The sequence below is a fragment of the Tachyglossus aculeatus genome, chromosome 4 (assembly GCF_015852505.1).
Source record: "Tachyglossus aculeatus isolate mTacAcu1 chromosome 4, mTacAcu1.pri, whole genome shotgun sequence".
Taxonomy (NCBI): Eukaryota; Metazoa; Chordata; class Mammalia; order Monotremata; family Tachyglossidae; genus Tachyglossus; species Tachyglossus aculeatus.
In genome coordinates this window covers 131,798,044-131,817,782 of record NC_052069.1, presented here as the reverse complement: position 1 = coordinate 131,817,782, position 19,739 = coordinate 131,798,044, and the positions used below count along the sequence as shown (strand labels likewise).

Genomic DNA, 19,739 nt, shown 5'->3' with positions numbered 1-19,739 from the left:
GGGAAGGGTGGGTAAGTAATGGAGAGGGTTGAGAGCAGAGGGGATGGAGAAAGGGGAGGGGTAAGTTTTGGGAACTCAGACCTAATAGTGTTAATTTTATTAATGAAGTAGGTGTAAACCTTTGCATGTAAACTCTTAATAAAGACTATAATGATAATGTTGATAATTATGGTCATGCCAATTAATTATGCTTATGATCAGGAGCCCATGAATTTATAATTCCTGGGTTAGATCCAGCTACCCCCTGCAGAGTCTTACAGCAGTATATTTAGAGGGATCTTGTAATTGTTTTTTTAGGTCATCTTCCGTGCTGGGTTAATGATAATAATAGTAATGATAATCATCATCATCATCATCATCATCATCATCATCATCATCATCATCATCATTATTATGGTATTTGTTAAGCGCTTTCTTTGTGCCGGGCACTGTACTAAACACTCGGGGGGAAACAAGCAAATCGGGTTGGCCACAGTCCCCTGTCCCACGTGGGGATCACAGACTCGATCCTCATTTTACAGTTGAGGTAACTGAGAGCCAGAGAAATGAAGGGACTTGCCCAAGGTCACACGGCAGACTACTGGCAGAGCCGGGATTAGAGTCCGGATGGATGGACCACAGTGATTCCCTGAATTGCTTTGATTTTTCCTAAATTATTGGGATTAGGAAAGATAGCCTGTAGAATCCCGATCTAATATCCAAGACATTTCAGCCGCCCAACTTTGCCAGGTCTGGGTGATTTCATCCAGTGTGCTGACCAAATATTCAATTAGGTGGTCTTCTAGACTGCTAGTTTGCTATCGGCAGGAAACGTGCTGGGTGATTTTGTTGTAGTATTGTACTCCCCAAAGATGTTAGCACAGTGCTCTCTGTATAGTAAGTGCTCAATAAATACTTTTGATTGAGGATGATGATGATGAACTGTGTACAAACATGGTGCTATTGTGAAGAACACAGGCCTGGGAGTCAGAGTACCTGGGTTTTAATCCCATCTCTACCACCTGTCGGATGCATAGTGATGGGATGGTAACTTAATTTCCCGAAGCCTCAGTTTGCTCAATGGTAAAATGAGGATTCGATTCCTCTTTTCCCTCCTACTTTGTCTGTGAATCCCATGTGAATCTACCAGATTATCCTTAATCTCCCTCAGCACTTAGTACTTTGCTTGGAACATTGTAAGCATGTAACAAATATCAAGAGTGTTATTTTTGGTTGAGGAGACTGAAACTAAAATGAATATGGGATAGGAGATGTCTGAGAATATAAAGATATGAACATGACTGTGGTGAACTCTTTTCGGTGGTTTTAGAGTCTAAGTGCCTTTATACATAAATTCATCCATTTAGTGCAGAGAGAATGAGCCTGGTAGACAGAAGGACCTGGATTCTAATCCTATCTCTGCCCCTTGTCCCCTGTATTACCTAGGGCCAGTAAATTACCATCTCTGTGCCTCAGTTACCTCATCTGTAAATTGGGGATTATGACTGAAAGCACAATGTGGGGCATGGACTGTGTCCAACCTGATTAGCTTGTATCCACCCCAGTGCTTAGTACAGTACCTGGAATATAATAAGCACATAACGATACCATAAAACAAGCAACAACAAACCACCCATATATACATCAAACTGATTCCATTTACTCACATTTCTGCATTCACATCTATACACACACAAACACAAGAATACCTCGTCATTCATCTAATCCTTTCTTTAAGCATCGCTCAGCCTACGTCTTCTCCTCTCCTCAGCCTCCTCTCATGACAAGTTGTGTCTTTTCACAAGCAACAAATACTCACAATCGGCTTGAAGGCTCTTTACCTTCTCACCTTCTTTCCATCGTTCAACTCGTCTTTTCAGCTCTCAAAGCAACTTTCCAGGTATGACTTACGATCGACTCTCCCATTTCCATCCTAGTCTTGTACTCCCTCCCTTATCCACTCAAAATCAGAGAGAGCACAGGTCTACTCGAATTCCGAGCACTTCTAAAATCCCCCCTCCTCCAACCAGCTTTCCCGATTCATTTCCCTGCCCTCTAAATCCACTTCACCCAACTCAAACGCGAATCAACTCATTTCTATCCTCATTTAGTGCAACAATCATGGACCCTGGAGGTATCTTCAATCAATCAATCAATCGTACTGGGGATTCCTGACTGTGAGCTCTTTGAGGGCAGCATACACATCTACCAGCTTTGTTCTATTGAGCTCTCCCAAGCATAGCTAAGTGGGAGTCAGAGGACTTTGGTTTAAATCCTGGCTCTGTCCCTTGGCTACCGTGGGTCCTTGGGCAAGTCGCTTCACTTCTCTGAGCCTCAGTTTCCTAGTCTGTAAAATGGCACGCGATAGTGGCATATTCATCTTTTCATTCTTTTTTCCCTCCTAGAAGGGGCAGAGAATGTGTCTCTTATGGCGTTATAAAGTCGATAGAGCACGGGCCTCGGAGTCAGGAGTCAGAAGTACCCGGGTTCAAATTCCGGCTCTGCCTCATGCCTGCTGTGTGACCGTGGGCCAGTCATTTAACTTCTCTGAGCCTCGGTTACCTCAACAACTCTGAAATCCCTCTCTCTAATCATAACTTTCTCACCTGCCTCCTCACTCACACTCCTCCCCGCTGTAAATCTATATTAGCACCCCACAGAGACCTCTGCTCTCTCGACCCCATCCATTTGTCTCTGAGCATCACACCCCACCTCGCCTCCCTATCCTCTCTACCCAATCTTGATTACGAGATTACTGCTCTTAACTCTATTCTGTACTCAACTCGATTCGCTTGCACCCCCTTCCCTTCGCCGATCTCGTACCACTAACCCACAGCCTTGGATAACTGCCACTGTCCGCCTCCTTCGCTCTTATGCTCGAGCTGATGAATGCTGCTGGCGAAAGTCTAAACACCAAGCCAAACTTGTTCACATTACGTTTATCCATTCCTGCCTTACCTCTGCCGATCCTCTGCTAGATAAAACTATTTTTCCTCCATTATTGACAACAATGCCCATCATCCCCGTCAGCTGTTCTGTACATTCAGCTCCCTTCTCAGGCCCCCTGTTCCTCCCCCTCCTCTATCCCTCACACCCACGATCTGGCCTCCTACTTCATAAGTAAAATTAACTCCATCAGATCTGAGCTCCCAAAGTCACCCCTCCCCATTCTCCATCACCACCACTCTCAACCCATAGTCCTCTAGACTGTGAGCCCGCTGTTGGGTAGGGACCGTCTCTATATGTTGTCAACTTGTACTTCCCAAGCGCTTAGTACAGTGCTCTGCACAGAGTAAGCTCTCAATAAATACGATTGATGATGATGAATAAATACTATTGAATGAATGAATGAATGAACCCTCTCTGCTACTCTCCCATCGTTCCCAGCAGTATCCTCAGATGAGATCTCCTCCCTCCTCTCAAGTGCTACTCCATCCACCTGTGCTTCAGGCCCCATTCCATCTCATCTTATGAAATCCCTCGCCCCTTGCCTCCTCCCCTCCTTAACTCCCATCTTCAACTGCTCACTCTCCACTGGTTCCTTCCCCTCTGCCTTCAAACATGCCCACGTCTCCCCATCCTAAAAAAAAATCCTCTTGACCCCACCTCCCCTTATAGTTATCGCCCTATCTCCCTTCCTTTCCAAACTCCTAGAACGTGTAGTCTACACTCGCTGCCTCGAATTTCTCAACGCCAACTCTCTCCTTGACCCCCTCCAATCTGGCTTCAGTCTCCTTCCGTCCACCGAAACTGCACTCTCAAATGTCACCAATGACGTCTTTCTTGCCGATTCCAACGGTTCCTACTCTATCCTAATCCTCTTCGACCTCTCGGCTGCCTTCGACACTGTGGACCACCCCCTTCTCCTCAACACGCTATCCAACCTTGGCTTCACAGACTCCGTCTTCTCCTGGTTCTCCTCATATCTCTCCGGCCGTTCATTCTCAGTCTCCTTTGCGGGTTCCTCCTCCCCCTCCCATCCCCTAACTGTAGGGGTTCCTCAGTGGTCAGTTCTTGGTCCCCTTCTGTTCTCTATCTACACTCACTCCCTTGGTTAACTTATTCACTCCCACGGCTTCAACTATCATCTCTATGCTGATGACACCCAAATCTACATCTCTGCCCCTGCTCTCCCTCCCTCCCTCCGGGCTCATATCTCCTCCTGCCTTCAGGATGTCTCCATCTGGATATCTGCCCTCCATCTATAACTCAAAATGTCAGAGACTAAACTCCTTATTTTCCCTTCCAAACCCTGTCCTCTCCCTGACTATCCCGTCACTGTAGACTGCACTCCATCCTTCCCGTCTCACAAGCCCGCAGCCTTAGTGTCATCCTCTATTCCGATCTCTCGTTCACCCCATACATTCAATTTGTCACCCCAACCTGCCGGGGTCACCTCCACAACATCGCCAAGATCCGCCCTTTCCTCTCCATCCAAACCGCTACCTTGCTGGTTTAATCTCTCATCCTATCCAGACTGGATTACTGCATCAGCCTCCTCTCGGCTCTGTTGTCCTCCTGTCTCTCCCCACTTCAGTCAATACTTCACTCTGCTGCCCAGATTATCTCTGTACAGAAACGCTCTGGGCATGTCGCCCCCCACCTGAAAAGTCTCCAGTGGCTGCCTGTCAACCTACGAATCAAGCAAGAACTTCTCACTCTCGGCTTCAAGGCTGTCCATCACCTCGCCCCCTCCTACCTCAGCTCCCGTCTCTCCTTCTACAGCCCAGCCCGCACCCTCTGCTCCTCTGCCGCTACCCTCCTCACTGTGGCTCGTTCTCGCGTGTCCCACCGTCGAAACCCGGCCCACGTCCTTCCCCTGGCCTGGAATGCCCTCCCTCCACACATCCGCCAAGCTAGCTTTCTTCCACCCTTCAAAGCCCTACAGAGAGTTCACGTCCTCCAGGAGGCCTTCCCTGACTGAGCCTCCTTTTTCCTCTCCTCCTCCCCATCCTTCCCACCTTACCTCCTTCTCCTCCCCACAGCACTTGTACATATTTATTACTCTATTTATTTTACTTGCACATATTTACTATTCTATTGTTTTGTTAATGATGTATATATAGCTTTAATTCTATTTGTTCTGAGGATTTTGACACCTCTCTACATGTTTCGTTTTGTTGTCTGTCTCCCACTTCTAGATTGTGAGCCCGTTGTTGGGTAGGGACCGTCTCTATATGTTGCCGACTTACATTTCCAAATGCTTAGTACAGTGCTCTGCACACAGTAAGCGTTCAATAAATACGATTGAATGAGTGAACGAATGAATCTGTAAAATGGAGGTTAAGACTGTGCTCCCCATGTGGAACAAGGACTGTATCCAACCTGCTCAATTTGTATCTACCCCAGCACTTAGGACAGTGCTTGGGACAGATTAAGAGCTTAAAAAGTACTACTATTATTATTATTACTCTCCATGTGCTTAGTATTACTGCCTGGAGCCTCTAGGAGAACGCTTGTGGGTGGGTGTCGGGGGAGGAGGGGAGGGGGAGAGCAGTATCCATCCATCCTTTCCCAGAGCTGAGCAGGGCTTGCAGGTGACACTGGCCCTAAGGACCCAGAGGACCCGGGTGATATTGGGTGGGGACGGTTAGGGCCTCACAGTTCGCTGTCCTACATTTTACAGAGGAGGAAACTGAGGACCAGAGAGGGTAAATCAACAATCAATCAATCAATCGTATTTATTGAGCGCTTACTATGTGCAGAGCACTGTACTAAGCGCTTGGGAAGTACAAATTGGCAACATATAGAGACAGTCCCTACCCAACAGTGGGCTCACAGTCTAAAAGGGGGAGACAGAGAACAAAACCAAACATACTAACAAAATAAAATAAATAGAATAGATATGTACAAATAAAATAAAATAAATAAATAAATAGAGTAATAAATATGTACAAACATATATACATATATACAGGTGCTGTGGGGAAGGGAAGGAGGTAAGATGGGGGGATGGAGAGGGGGACGAGGGGGAGAGGAAGGAAGGGGCTCAGTCTGGGAAGGCCTCTTGGAGGAGGTGAGCTCTCAGTAGGGCCTTGAAGGGAGGAAGAGAGCTAGCTTGGCGGATGAGCAGAGGGAGGGCATTCCAGGCCCGGGGGATGACGTGGGCCGGGGGTCGATGGCAGGACAGGCGAGAACGAGGTACGGTGAGGAGATCAGCGGCGGAGGAGCAGAGGGTGCGGGCTGGGCTGTAGAAGGAGAGAAAGGAGGTGAGGTAGGAGGGGGCGAGGTGATGGAGAGCCTTGAAGCCCAGGGTGAGGAGTTTCTGCCTGATGCGCAGATTGATTGGTAGCCACTGGAGATTTTTGAGGAGGGAAGTAATAGGCCCAGAGCGTTTCTGGACAAAGATAATCCGGGCAGCAGCATGAAGTATGGATTGAAGTGGAGAGAGACACGAGGATGGGAGATCAGAGAGAAGGCTGATGCAGTAGTCCAGACGGGATAGGATGAGAGCTTGAATGAGCAGGGTAGCGGTATGGATGGAGAGGAAAGGGCGGATCTTGGCAATGTTGCGGAGCTGAGACCGGCAGGTTTTGGTGACGGCTTGGATGTGAGGGGTGAACGAGAGAGCGGAGTCGAGGATGACACCAAGGTTGCGGGCTTGTGAGACGGGAAGGATGGTAGTGCCGTCAACAGAGATGGGAAAGTCAGGGAGAGGGCAAGGTTTGGGAGGGAAGACAAGGAGTTCAGTCTTTGACATGTTGAGCTTTAGGTGGCGGGCAGACATCCAGGTGGAGAAGTCCTGAAGGCAGGAGGAGATGCGAGCCTGGAGAGAGGGGGAGAGAGCAGGGGGAGAGATGAAGATCTGGGTGTCATCAGCGTAGAGATGGTAGTTGAAGCCGTGGGAGCGAATGAGGTCACCAAGGGAGTTCGCGTAGATTGAGAACAGAAGGGGACCAAGCACTGAACCTTGGGGAACCCCCACAGTAAGAGGATGGGAGGGGGAGGAGGAGCCTGCAAAAGAGACTGAGAAAGAACGACCGGAGAGATAAGAGGAGAACCAGGAGAGGACGGAGTCCGTGAAGCCAAGGTCAGATAGCGTGTTGAGGAGAAGGGGGTGGTCCACAGTGTCGAAGGCAGCTGAGAGGTCGAGGAGGATTAGGACAGAGTATGAGCCGTTGGATTTGGCAAGCAGGAGATCATTGGTGACTTTTGAGAGGGCAGTTTCCGTGGAATGTAGGGGACGGAAGCCAGACTGGAGGGGGTCGAGAAGAGAGTTGTTGTCGAGGAATTCTAGGCAGCGCGTGTAGACAACTCGTTCAAGGAGTTTGGAAAGGAATGGTAGGAGGGATATGGGGCGATAACTAGAAGGTGAGGTGGGGTCAAGAGAGGGTTTTTTTTAGGATGGGAGAGACATGGGCATGTTTGAAGGCAGAGGGGAAGGAACCAGTGGAGAGTGAGCGGTTGACTTGTTCTAAATGACTTGTTCTCAGCCACCTGGTAGGCTACTGGCAGACGTGGGGCTCAGACCCAGGTCTCTCGGAGCCAGTCCCACCGTCTTTCCAACGGGCAACGGCACCCCCCAGCGGGTCAGGACAATGGCTTCCCTGGGGCCATCCCGTCCACAAAGCTTGCTTCCTTGAGGGGGCAGGGCTTCAGAGAGGTGGGGGTGGAGGTTTGGGGGCCAGTCTTCTGCCTGCCTCCAGTGGACTCTCCCCTTTGCCAGGGCGCTGCCCGATGGGCAGGCTCACAGAGCATCCCGTGGGGCGGGGGTGTCCGTGCAGTGTCGGGTACTCGACCTCAAAGGCCCCCTAACCTCCCCTCTCCACTCCCTTTATCACCAGGCAGAGCTCCTGCCGGTCCTGGTGCTGGTGAATGGGCGCAACGAGAACGGGAAAGAGAAGGAGCCGCGGGAGAACGGGCATGTCGAGGACGAGGAGGGACCTGGGGAGCCGGACGACGAGCAGGAGGTCATCGACATCCAGGGCACAGGCTTCACCGTTCAAGATCTTCGCGCCAGGGACGGAGCATTTTCTCTACAGGTGTGGAGAGGCGACGGGAGGAGGAGGGCGGCTGGCCTGTGGGGGAGAGCAGAGCCAAGGTGGAGTCAGGGGCGGCAGCCGCAGGCCGAGAGGGCGTCCCCGGGCTGAGCCCCAGCCATCGCACCACTGCTGAGGATAGCCCGTCGGCTGAGTCCACCCAGCCTACCCGGGCCTGTGGAGTGACTTCCGGTGAGGAGGACCGGGCTTAGCCCCCGAGGGTGATGGGGTCCGGGGGCAAGGTCTAGCTAGACCCCCCCCTGCCCCAGGCCAACACAGCCGCTCCCCTCATAGACAAGAGCAAGATGCTCCTGCTTCTCCTCCTTCCGTCCCCGAGGAGGAAAGACCTTGGGGTCAGAGGCTCAGAGGCCTGATGGGAGCGGGCAGAAGGGGCACCCAGGCCGGACCCTGATTGTTGGCCCTGTTGGCTGCAGGTCTCTCCGCAGAAGATGGAGCAGGAGATCCACCAGGTGCTCATGGACCGCGAAGACACCTGCCCCCGCACCTGCTTTTCCCTGCAGCTGGACAGCAACGTTGTAGACAATTTCGCTGAGCTCAAGACCATCAAGGGGCTGCAGGAGGGGGCCTCGTTCCGAGTGGTGGAAGGCAAGCCCTCCCCCTCATTTTACCCTGTAAGGGGCCGGGTCAGAGGGTGGCGGCCTGGATCCCCGCTGCGGGGGGTGGGAGAAGGACATGGGACCCCGGTCATCCTGGGACCTCGCCGGTCTGCATCTCTGGCCGGTGGGGGGAGATTCTGGGATTGCTTCCTCTTCGCCATGGCCTCAGCCTCCCCCCGCCCCGCCCATCAGCCCCCTCTCCCCATCCCCCAGAGCCTTACAAGGTCCGAGAAGCCTTGATCTGCGTACGCCACATCCTAGGCTTGCTGAAGAGCCTGGATCCGTCCGACGCCTTCAACGGCCTGCACTGCAACTCGTTGTCCTTCCTGAGCGTCTTCACCGACGGTGACCTTGACCGTACGGGCCGGGGCGGGGGGGGGGGGGTGGCGGCGGGGCCCTCTGGGAGTGGGAGAGGGAGGGCTTCCCCTGCCTGCTCTGGCCCCGGGTGGGCGATGGCAAGGCGCTGATGGCGGCCTCCACCCTCACAGACAGCGGCAAGCGGAAGAAGAAGGCCGAGGAGCTGGAGTAGATCGACTGTACGACCCCCGAGCACATCCTGCCCGGGAGCAAAGAGCGGCCGCTGTGCACCCTGCATCCGCAGAACAGCTACTGGAAGGTGGGGCGGCCGCGGGGACCGGGCTTGGCGCCGTTGGGGCAATGGCAACCATCCCCAGTGGGAGGGGATTTAAGGGAAAGGCAACAGCCTCGGCCGGCCTCCCCTGATGTCCATGCCCCTCGCCTGCCCAGCCCCTGCAGTGCCTCAAGGAGGTCACTGAGAGGCTGGAATCCACCCCCCGGCAACCGCAAGGTGCACAGCGACCTGGTCTACCTGTACGTCGTCACGGCCGAGGACGGCCATGTCAGCATCACCGCCTCCACCCACGGCTTCTACCTAAACCGGTGAGTCTCCTCGGACGGACTCTGGGCTCATGGCATGGGGGCAGGCGGGGTGGGAGGGGAGGTGAACGTGCCATGTCCCCCTGCAGGTCCACGGCGTACAGCTTCAACCCCAAGCCTGCAAGCCCTTGCTGCCTCAGCCACTCCTTGGTGGAGCTCCTCAATCAGATCAGCCCGGCTTTCCAAAATATACTTTGCCGCCTTGCCGAAGAAAAGCTACGGCGGGAGTCCTCCCATCCTATCCCTAGGTGTAGGACGCCAACGGCCATGGCATCGCAGCAGCCTCCGCTTGAAGGGCTTGGCTCCAAGTGGTCCCAGCTTCCAGGACCTGGGGAGGGGGAAGAACTTATCATCGGGACTCCTTCCGTTCTCTTCGCACCTGGTGGGGAGGCGGTGAGAGCTGGGGCCCCCGACCAGCTGGATAAAATGAGCCCCAAGAGCTGTGCTGGTATGGGGGCTGCTGGGATTCCCCGGGCTCCGTGAAGGGCCAGGGTGGAGAGGAGCGTCCTCGTGCCCTGGGGCTGATGGCTGTGCCCCCTCCCACCCCCAACCTTGACTGCAGGGTACAGAGCCACCCCTTCGAGAAGATCGCCACCCAAGTCCACATGTAAAGCTGGACGGCGCCACAGGCTCACTACGCCATGGACTGCGTGCCGGCTGAGGACACCTACACCTCGCGGCTGGGCTACGAGGAGCACATCCCTGGACAGGTACCTGCCTGCCCAACCTCCTCGCCCCCTGCCCCGTGGGGTCAGCATCCAGGCATTCCCAAGTCCTGCCATCCTCCCTGGCCTGTCACTGCAGCTCCAGGGTGAAGGCGGCAGGGCCCGGGCCCAGCCCTGTCTGAGGGAGTGGCTGTGGGGGTTTGGGTGAAACAGTGTTTGCCCTCCCCATCTCCCTGGCGTAGAGCCCTGGCAGAGTCGTGGCATCGCCCCTCTGAAAACCCAGCGAGGCCAAGGTGGGGGTGCAGGCCGCACCGTGCAGATTGATGGCCCCCTGACCCTCGCCCTCCCACCTCCCCTCTCCCACCCACTGTGGTGTATGAAGGCACGGACTCCGGCTAGGGTAAGCACGAAATCGTTTATTGGGTTAAGCAGCAAGACTTTTATATCTTTCAGTCACATTCTGTATTTTTCCATGTTCCTGTGTTTATAACTAACACAGCAATTCTGTAACCTTCAAGACCAGTAACAAGTAACACCCGTCTATGCAAGGCCGTAGGGCCGATAACAAGTAACTCTTGCCTGTACAAGGCTGTGATAACAGAGACCAGCCTTTTGGCCACAGCTCTCCTCTCGGTTCCTTGTTTACTTGGCCCTGCTGTTCCCCACATCTCCCCCTCCTTTGTTTATAACTATACCATTAATGAGCAACGCAAGGGAAATATAAAGGTAAGATTGTTACCTAGTGCATCTAAAGAAGAGAAACAATTCCCATACCATACATTGGTCAGGTTAATACAGTAAGTGTGGTTGCAGTGGCTTATGGTAGCCGCTTGTGCCATCGCAAAGACGTAGGGATGTGAAGTGCAAATCATAACTGTGTAGCGTTAGCAGTATGATTAGACAAGGTAAGATTCCATAAGGTACGATTAATAAACGCGAAGCCTAAATGCCAAATTCCCGTATGTAATGGGGAGGCGGTGTTGTTGGCGGGCATATAAAACTGTAAAAGAGGCCCAGCCAACCCACCGCCATGCCAGGATACACTGTGGTTATGGATGCCGAACCCAACAGAGTGGTTGCTCGCCGGGTCCCACAAAACCCCATGAGGGCCCCAGCCCAAAATAGTTCCCGTAGTTCCGTTGACGCTAACAGGATCAGGACCGAGCCCACAACATGGCTGCCAATTTATCCGTGCGTTGTTTGCGAGTGGGTCCTCCGTACAACGGGGCAAGTCGGGGGTATATATCCCCACTTCCATCAGGTTGTGGAGAGACGATGCTCCAGACACACCCGGAATGTATATTAAAGTGTAATTCTTTGTTCCACTTTTGTCCCTCACTATCAGGTGTTGCTGAGGTGACACCGGAATACAGCCGATGTCGCTGTCATTACTAGTTGTCAGACAAAGGGGTGGAAGGTCAGTTACAAACTCAGTATTGTTGAGAGCAAAAAAACTAGTATTGTTAGGTCCTCCGTCTATCGCCGGGGGCATCCATACCCCACCTATCCATTCCATGTCATTATTTCCGATAGGTGGTGTAGGATCCCACCAGGTTATAGGTTTGAAGACGTGTGGATCAAGAATATGTGCCCAGTAAAGACCATTCCCCGTGACAGGCAGGCAAAGACTTCCCATCAGGCTCCAGATCATAAGCATTGTGACCGTATCGAGCCCCGTATCAGGGGGCGCCGCCCGCGCCTTCGCCATCCTGGTGGCCCTCCGCAGATTGTGGTATCCTTGTCTTGAAGGGCTTGACACAACGCGCCGGCAGCCAGTAGGGGCCAGAAGGCAGAGAAACACAGGCGTACCCACGGCCCCAAGTGATCAGAGGTGCAGGTCCTTGCCACTGTCCCGACCCAAGAGGTCTATAGTACACACGGGGCCGTTCGGGCCACGTAGTGTCTCGTCCAAAGTGGCGCTGTGCTGTCGTAAGGGACAAATCAGACAAGGTTAGAAAATTTAAAACGTATGTAGCCTTGTATAACCGTTCCTGGGGAGTCATTCCCGTGGGATTCCTCCTCTTTGGTTTAAACAACAGAGCTTTAAGCGTGTGGTGCATCCGTTCCACAGTGGCTTGCCCGGTAGGGGAATAAGGGATACCAGTGATATGGCGCACCCCCCAATCTTGGAGAAAGAGTTGTACCCTACGAGAGACATAGGCGGGACCATTATCAGTTTTAACAGTAACCGGGACCCCCATGACGGCGAAACAGTGCAGCCAATGTCGAACCACATCACGAGAATTTTCACCTGCATGGGCGGTGGCCACAACAAGATGCGAGAAGGAATCAACAGTAACATGAACATAACGCAGTCTACCAAATTCGGCCACATGAGTGACATCGGATTGCCAAATGTCATTGGATGGAAGGCCGCGGGGATTTATCCCCGCAGGAACAGGTACTGAGGACAGTTGCTGACAATCAAGACAAGCGCGAACAATATCCCGCGCTTGTTGAATAGTCAGAGAAAATTGTTTGCGCAGAGACCGCGCATTCTGGTGGAAGAACTAGTGTGAAAGCCGCGCCTGTGTTAACAGATTTGGCCATACGACCTGCATTGTTAAAGCATCCGCTACAGCATTGCCCTCGGTCAGCGGGCCAGGCAATGCCGTATGTGATCTGATATGGACGACAAAATACAGGTGAGACCTTTGTGTTAACAGGCGCGATAATCGCAAAAGCAATTGGAATAAGAGGCGATTCTCTACGTCCTTAATAAAGGCTCCTTCCAGGCGTTGGACTATACCCGAGACGTACGCAGAGTCTACTATCAGATTCAGAGCTTCTGATGCAAATAATTCAAAGGCGCGCACAGCGGCGGCCAATTCTACAATCTGGGTTGATCCCTGTACTTGGAAAACGTCCGATTCCCAAGCGTCCGAGGCACCTTTCCAGACGACTACCGCCTTTCATGGTTAAGGAGGCAGCCTGGGTAAAGGCCACCCGGTTTAATTGAACCTGTGCTTGGGGCGTGGCAAACTGCCCTTGCCCTACTAACTCATCCACCCCAAGGTTAATATTGTTAGCAAGATTATCCATAACTTGCAGGGTAACAGCTTCCCGATACTCAGTGTCCCAAACAGAAAGCTGGGCCGGACTGAGCAATAAACGCAACAAGGTACGCCAATCATGGGGTGTCATCACATACGATTCAGAGACAGCCACTATTAGATTCATTGTGTAGGACGACTGTAAACCATAATCGCGAACACTTTTCCGCAACTCCTTAATCAAGTCATAAGGGAGAGAGTCATACTGAGCCAGCCGCCCGGGAAGATACACCACCGGCATTGCTTGCAGTAGCTGCACGTCCCCTCGGCACAATGCCTCCTGCCGGCAGTCCGAAAGGGCCCCGGCATAGGCAGGCTGAGCCGTAGCAGGCGCAGCATATACATACGGTGGCGCAGCAGACAAAGGGGGAGCAAGTGGGGGAGGGCGAACGATCGACGAACGGGATACCGCCTGCAGGTGCTGGGTCTGCAAAAGGTCCTTTGCTGTGGGCGCGGCAGCAGCCGTCGTTGTAAGAGGGGCCAAAGGCGGGTATAAATCAGATCCCTCCTTCGGGTCTGCAGTCCCAGAGTCAGAAGGATCGCCAGAGTCATTATGATCCTGGTCCCGATACAAGTCCTCGGGATCCGGAACAGCAGCGTACACCGGCTCCAATTCTTCTGTTAGAGGCAAAACTTCAAAGGACAGGGGGTCCTCCTGATCACTCCCTGCCCCCAAGTCGCGCGCCGCCGGCGCCTCCTGCAACACCCGTTCAGCGGGATGCAGCGCCCGCAGCGCCGTAAAAACAGTTTTCCATGTAATCAGTACCCCTTTGGGTAGGGGCTGGGACAAGCTTTCACGAGTCTGTAGCTCCTGGCCCACCTTTTGCCATAAGGTAAGATCATAAGAACCACCTTCAGGGAACCATGTACAATGATCCCGAATCCATACTAATAACTGGACCAACTGCACAGGTGGCACCTTGAACCCCTGCTCCTTCAAAATACGCTGTAATATTTCGAGCTGTAATTTTTGCTCTCTCGTGGCTGATTGCCCCATGCTGTCAATTCTTCCGCGGCTGCTCACCTGTCCGTCCTGCGAACGGTGATGTCCTAACGTCTCCGGCCGGAGTTTCTACGAACTCATATCCTCCGTCCAGCCGCGGGTACACCACCGGATCATAAATTCAGATTTGCATTCCCGATTCGGGCGCCATTTGTGGTGTATGAAGGCACGGACTCCGGCTAGGGTAAGCACGAAATCGTTTATTGGGTTAAGCAGCAAGACTTTTATATCTTTCAGTCACATTCTGTATTTTTCCATGTTCCTATGTTTATAACTAACACAGCAATTCTGTAACCTTCAAGACCAGTAACAAGCAACACCCATCTATGCAAGGCTGTAGGGCCGATAACAAGTAACTCTTGCCTGTACAAGGCTGTGATAACAGAGACCAGCCTTTTGGCCACAGCTCTCCTCTCGGTTCCTTGTTTACCTGGACGTGCTGTTCCCCACAACCCACCAGACACGGGATTAGAACGAGGAGCTGCAGACAAAGAGAGAGATGCCCCAGAAGAACCTTCTTGAGTGCCTGCTGAGACAACGAACCATCTTCAGGGTACGCAGTGGCTAGGGGCTGGTTCTGTGTGGGCGGGGGGGGTGGGGGCAGGCATCTGGCGCAAGTCCCCCCATACACCGCCTCTGGGCACTTGAGCCCACAGACTAAGCAGCAGCATCCGCCCCGGGGACTCCCTCCCTGAGCCGAGCCCCTGCCCCCTCTAGGTACACTGTGACCTCATGGCGTCAGCCACCCGGGGGTCCAGGCGGTGATAGACGGGAACGTGATGGCCATCAACTCCGGCGAGGAGACCAAGATACAGATGTTCATCTAGAACAACATCTTCTTCAGCCTGGACTTCGATGGGCGCGACCACTACAAGGACTTCTGTGGCGAACCGGCCACCTAAGCCTCCCACAGCAATGACCTGAACTGCATGAGCACCTCCAATGCCGTGGACGTGGAGGGCCTGAACACACAGGGAAACGTGGTGGTGGACTACCTCGGGTACTTAGTGCACACAATAAGCGCTCAGTAAATATGATTCTAAATTAATTGAGTGATGGGAAATTATACTGTGTCAAACTAGCCCAGTAGGCAGGAAAATTCTTGAGGGCAGGGATTACAAAGTTTCTCACTATTTGTCTTCTCCCAACATTTGGGAAGAACTCTTACAGGGAGAAATTGCTGAGAGTGTCAGTTGCGGTCCAAAGGCTGGTCACACTTTCTAATCCCTGCCTGTCATTTAGCCTCTGCAAGGGATTCTGGGACCCACTGAAGGCCAAATTGAATGTCCACAGGGCTGAAACTGTGCTGGAGCACCGTAGCCCGGCGGGTGCTTGACATGGTAGCAAGGTTTGAGGAAGACGAAGGAGAGGCGTGTAATGGTTGGGGATTACTGAAATGGAAAACACTTCCCCTCCTGCTAGCACCTCTGCCCCGCTGGGGGCCGCGGCCCTGATCCGAACCCAAAAGTAGGCCCCAGACTGGCTCCATCTCTTCCTCCCTCATCCTCGTACCCCACACCTCTCCATCCCACTCACGCCACGTCACTTTCACCGGGGCAGCGTGGGAATGGTCGCTGACCTCTATAGGGCTGGGCTGATCCACTCTATCCCCTAAGATTCCTGGGTTCGGTCAGCCAGGAAGGAACAGAGAGGAGCCCTCAATCCCTCTCCGCTCCCCGTAAGACCCTGAGAAGCTCTCCAGACGGCCCCAATCCATGTAGATAAACCAGGAGCTGCTATGAGGGGGATCCCTGGAGGATATCTCTGGGCCCTACCGAGGGACCTCAGGGCCTGGACAAGCCAAGCACCCTCTGGTCACTTGGTGTCTGAGGCTCCTGGGAGACAGGGGCACTCCTCTGCAGCATCAGAGAGGGTGCCGCCCTCGGGGTTCCCGTGGAAACAGCGGCAGCTGCATCTCAGCGTTCCAACGGTTCCTGTTATCAACGACAGTTTTTAGCCACTGTGAATGGTTTCACCTTTGTGTAATTCACAACCTGAATCACTCAATCTGTCAGTCAAGCAGCCAACTGTAACTTTTTCTAAAGGTCTTTCTGAAGCACTTACTATATCTCAGGCACTATAATAAGTGCTGGAGTAGTTACAATCTAATCAGATTGTACAGAGTGCATGTCCCCCGTAGGGCTCACATCTTAATCCCCATTTTACAGATGAGGGAACCGAGGCACCGAGAAGTTAAGCGACTCTGCCCAAGGTCACAAAGCAGACATATGGTGGAACTGGGATCATAACCCATGTCCATTTGAATCCCTGGTTCCTGCTCTACCCACTCGGCAAAGCTGCTTCTTCTGACTTTTCCTGATTGCAAATTCGTTGAAGGTCTGTTCATACTGATTATATAAACTGTACTCTTGAATCAAGCTTTCATCCACTTTCTCATCTCGTGACAGACTGTGAGCCCGTTGTTGGGTAGCGACCGTCTCTCCATGTTGCCAGCTTGTACTTCCCAAGCGCTTCGTACAGTGCTCTGCACACAATGTGTCCAGCTCAGATCCTAAATGTTTCAGCTTCAAGATGACCCCAGATGAAGAAACTGAGGCGAAGTGAAGTGACTTGACCACACAGCAGACAAGTGGCGGAGGCGGGATTAGACGGCCCCTGCGGCGGGGGCGGCGGAGGCGCGTGGTCCTTCCTGGCAACAATGATCGCGGCCGAGAGCCTGCGGTGGTCCGGCCCTGCCCCGCCTCTTCCACCTCCTCCTCCTCCTCCTCCTGCTGCTGCTGCTGCTGCTGCTGCTGTTGTTGGGGTCCGGAGCGGTGGCGGCGGCCGCCTGCGAGCTGGACCCCCGGGGCCTGCGGGGCCGCCAGCCCGGGACCCTGCCCGGCCCCGCCGCCGCCGCCCTCCTCCCCCCAACACCGGGGCCCAAGCAGGCCCTCGTGACAGCCCAGCCCGCACCCTCCTCTCTTCTGCCGCTAATCTCTTCACCGTGCCTCGTTCTCACCTGTCCCGCCGTCGACCCCCGACCCACGTCATCCCCCTGGCCTGGAATGCCCTCCCTCCGCACATCCGCCAAGCTAGCTCTGCTTCCTCCCTTCAAAGCCCTACTGAGAGCTCACCTCCTCCAGGAGGCCTTCCCAGAATGAGCCCGCTCCTTCCTCTCCCCCTCCTCCCCCTCCCCAACCCCCTTGCCTTACCTCCTTCCTCTCCCCACACCACCTGTATATATGTATATATGTTTGTACGTATTTATTACTCTATTTATTTATTTTCTTTGTACATATTTATTCTATTTAGTTTTATTTTGTTAATATGTTTTGTTTTGTTGTCTGTCTCCCCCTTCTAGACTGTGAGCCCGCTGTTGGGTAGGGACCGTCTCTATATGTTGCCGACTTGGGCTTCCCAAGCGCTTGGTGCAGTGCTCTGCACACAGTGGGCGCTCAACAAATACGATTGAATGAATGAATGAATGAATGAATGAATGAAAGGAGGGCTTAGTCAGGGAAGGCCTCCTGGAGGAGATGGACCTTCAGAAAGGCTTTAAAGAGAGCGAGAGTCATTGTATGTTGGATTTGAGGAGGGAGGGCGTTCCGGGCCAGAGGCAGGATGTGGGCGAGAGGTGGGAGGCGAGATGGATGAGATGGAGGTACAGCGAGAAGATTGGAATTAGAGGAGCCAAGTGTGCGGGCTGGATTGGAGTAGGAGAGGAGCCAGGTGTGGTCACAGGGGGCGAGGGAATGGACGGCTTCAAAGCCGATCGTGAGGAGTTTTTCCTTGCTGTGGAGGTAGATGGGCAACTCCCCCTTCTATACTGTGAGCCCACTGTTGGGCAGGGACTGTCTCTATATGTTGCCAGCTTGTACTTCCCAAGCGCTTAGTACAGTGCTCTGCACACAGCGCTCAATAAATACGATTGATTGATTGATCTTTCCCTTCTGTCCTTCCTCCTCTACAAAATTTATTCTGTGCCTAGCTCCCCCATTAGATCATAATATCCTAGAGGGCAGGAGCAATGCAATTTTATCTCTTTTCTACTCTTCTGAGTGCTTACTATTCATTCATTCAATCAATCGTATTTATTGAGCGCTTACTCTGTGCAGAGCACTGTACTAAGAGCTTGGGAAGTACAAGTCGGCAACATAGAGAGACGGTCCCTACCCAACAATGGGCTCAGAGTCTAGAACGGGGAGACAGACAACAAAACAAAACATGTAAGACAGGTGTCAAAATCGGCAGAACAAATAGAATTAAAGCTGTATGCACATCATTAACAAAATAAATAGAATAGTAAATATGTACAAATAAAATGAATTGAGTAATAAATCTGTACAAATATATACAAGTGCTTTGGGGAGGGGAAGGAAGTAAGGCTGGGGTGATGGGGAGGAGGAAAGGAGGGGGAGAAGCTTTGCACCCAGGATGTGGTCAATAAATACCATTGATAATAATAATAGTAATAATTATTGTCTTTGTTAAGCGCGTACTATGTGTCAAGCACTGTTCTAAGTGCTGGAGTAGATGCAAGGTAATCATTTTGGACACAGTCCCTGTCCCGCATGGGGCTCACAGTCTCAATCCCCATTTTACAAATGAGGTAACCGAGGCACAGAGAATTGAAATGATTTGCCCCAGGTCATATGGCAGACAAGTAGCAGAACGGGGATTAGAACCTGTGGCCTCTGACTCCCAAGCCTGTGCTCTGGGTGGAAGGATGGATGGATGGATGGATGGATGGATGAATGGATGGATGGATGGATGGATGGATTAGATTACTGCTCTCAACTCTACCCTCTCTACTGAGCTCGACTCCTTCGCTCCCCTTTCCCTTCGCCACTCTCGTACCACTAACCCACAGCCCTGGATCACTGCCACTGTCCACCTCCTTCGCTCTTATGCTCGAGCTGCTGAACGCTGCTGGCGAAAGACTAAACACGATGCCAACGTCGTTCATTTCAAGTTTATCCTTTCCTGCATTAACTCTGCCCTCTCTGCTGCCAGACAAAACTATTTCTCCTCCCTTATTGACACCCATGCCCATCATCCCCGTCAGCTCTTCCGTACATTTAACTCCCTTCTCAGGCCCCCTGTTCCTCCCCCTCCTTTGACCCTCACCCGCAACGATCTGGCCTCCTACTTCATTAATAAAATTAAATTCATCAGGTCGGGACTCCCCAAAGTCACTCCCCCTCCTTCTCCAACCCCCCGATTCCCAACCCTCTCTGCTACTCTCCCATATTTCCCAGCAGTATCCTCAGATGTGAGCTCCTCCCTCCTCTCAAGTGCTACTCCGGCCACCCGTCCTTCTGACCCCATTCCCTCTCATCATATGAAATCTCTCGCTCCATCTCTGCTCCCTTCCTTAACTTCCATCTTCAACCACTCACTCTCCACTGGTTCCTTCCACTCTGCCTTCAAACATGCCCAAGTCTCTCCCATCCTAAAAACCCCTCTCTGGACCCCACCTCACCTTCTAGTTATCGCCCTATCACCCTCCTATCATTCCTTTCCAAACTCCTTGAACGAGTCGTCTAACGCGCTGCCTCGAATTCCACAACGCCAACTCTCTCCTCGACCCCCTTCAATCTGGCTTC

At 52.7% G+C, this 19,739-nt stretch overlaps 1 pseudogene; it reads left to right on the top strand.

The window, feature by feature from the left end:
- The window catches only part of LOC119927166, a 38,688-nt pseudogene that overhangs the window by 3,652 nt on the left and 15,297 nt on the right, over positions 1-19,739 (top strand).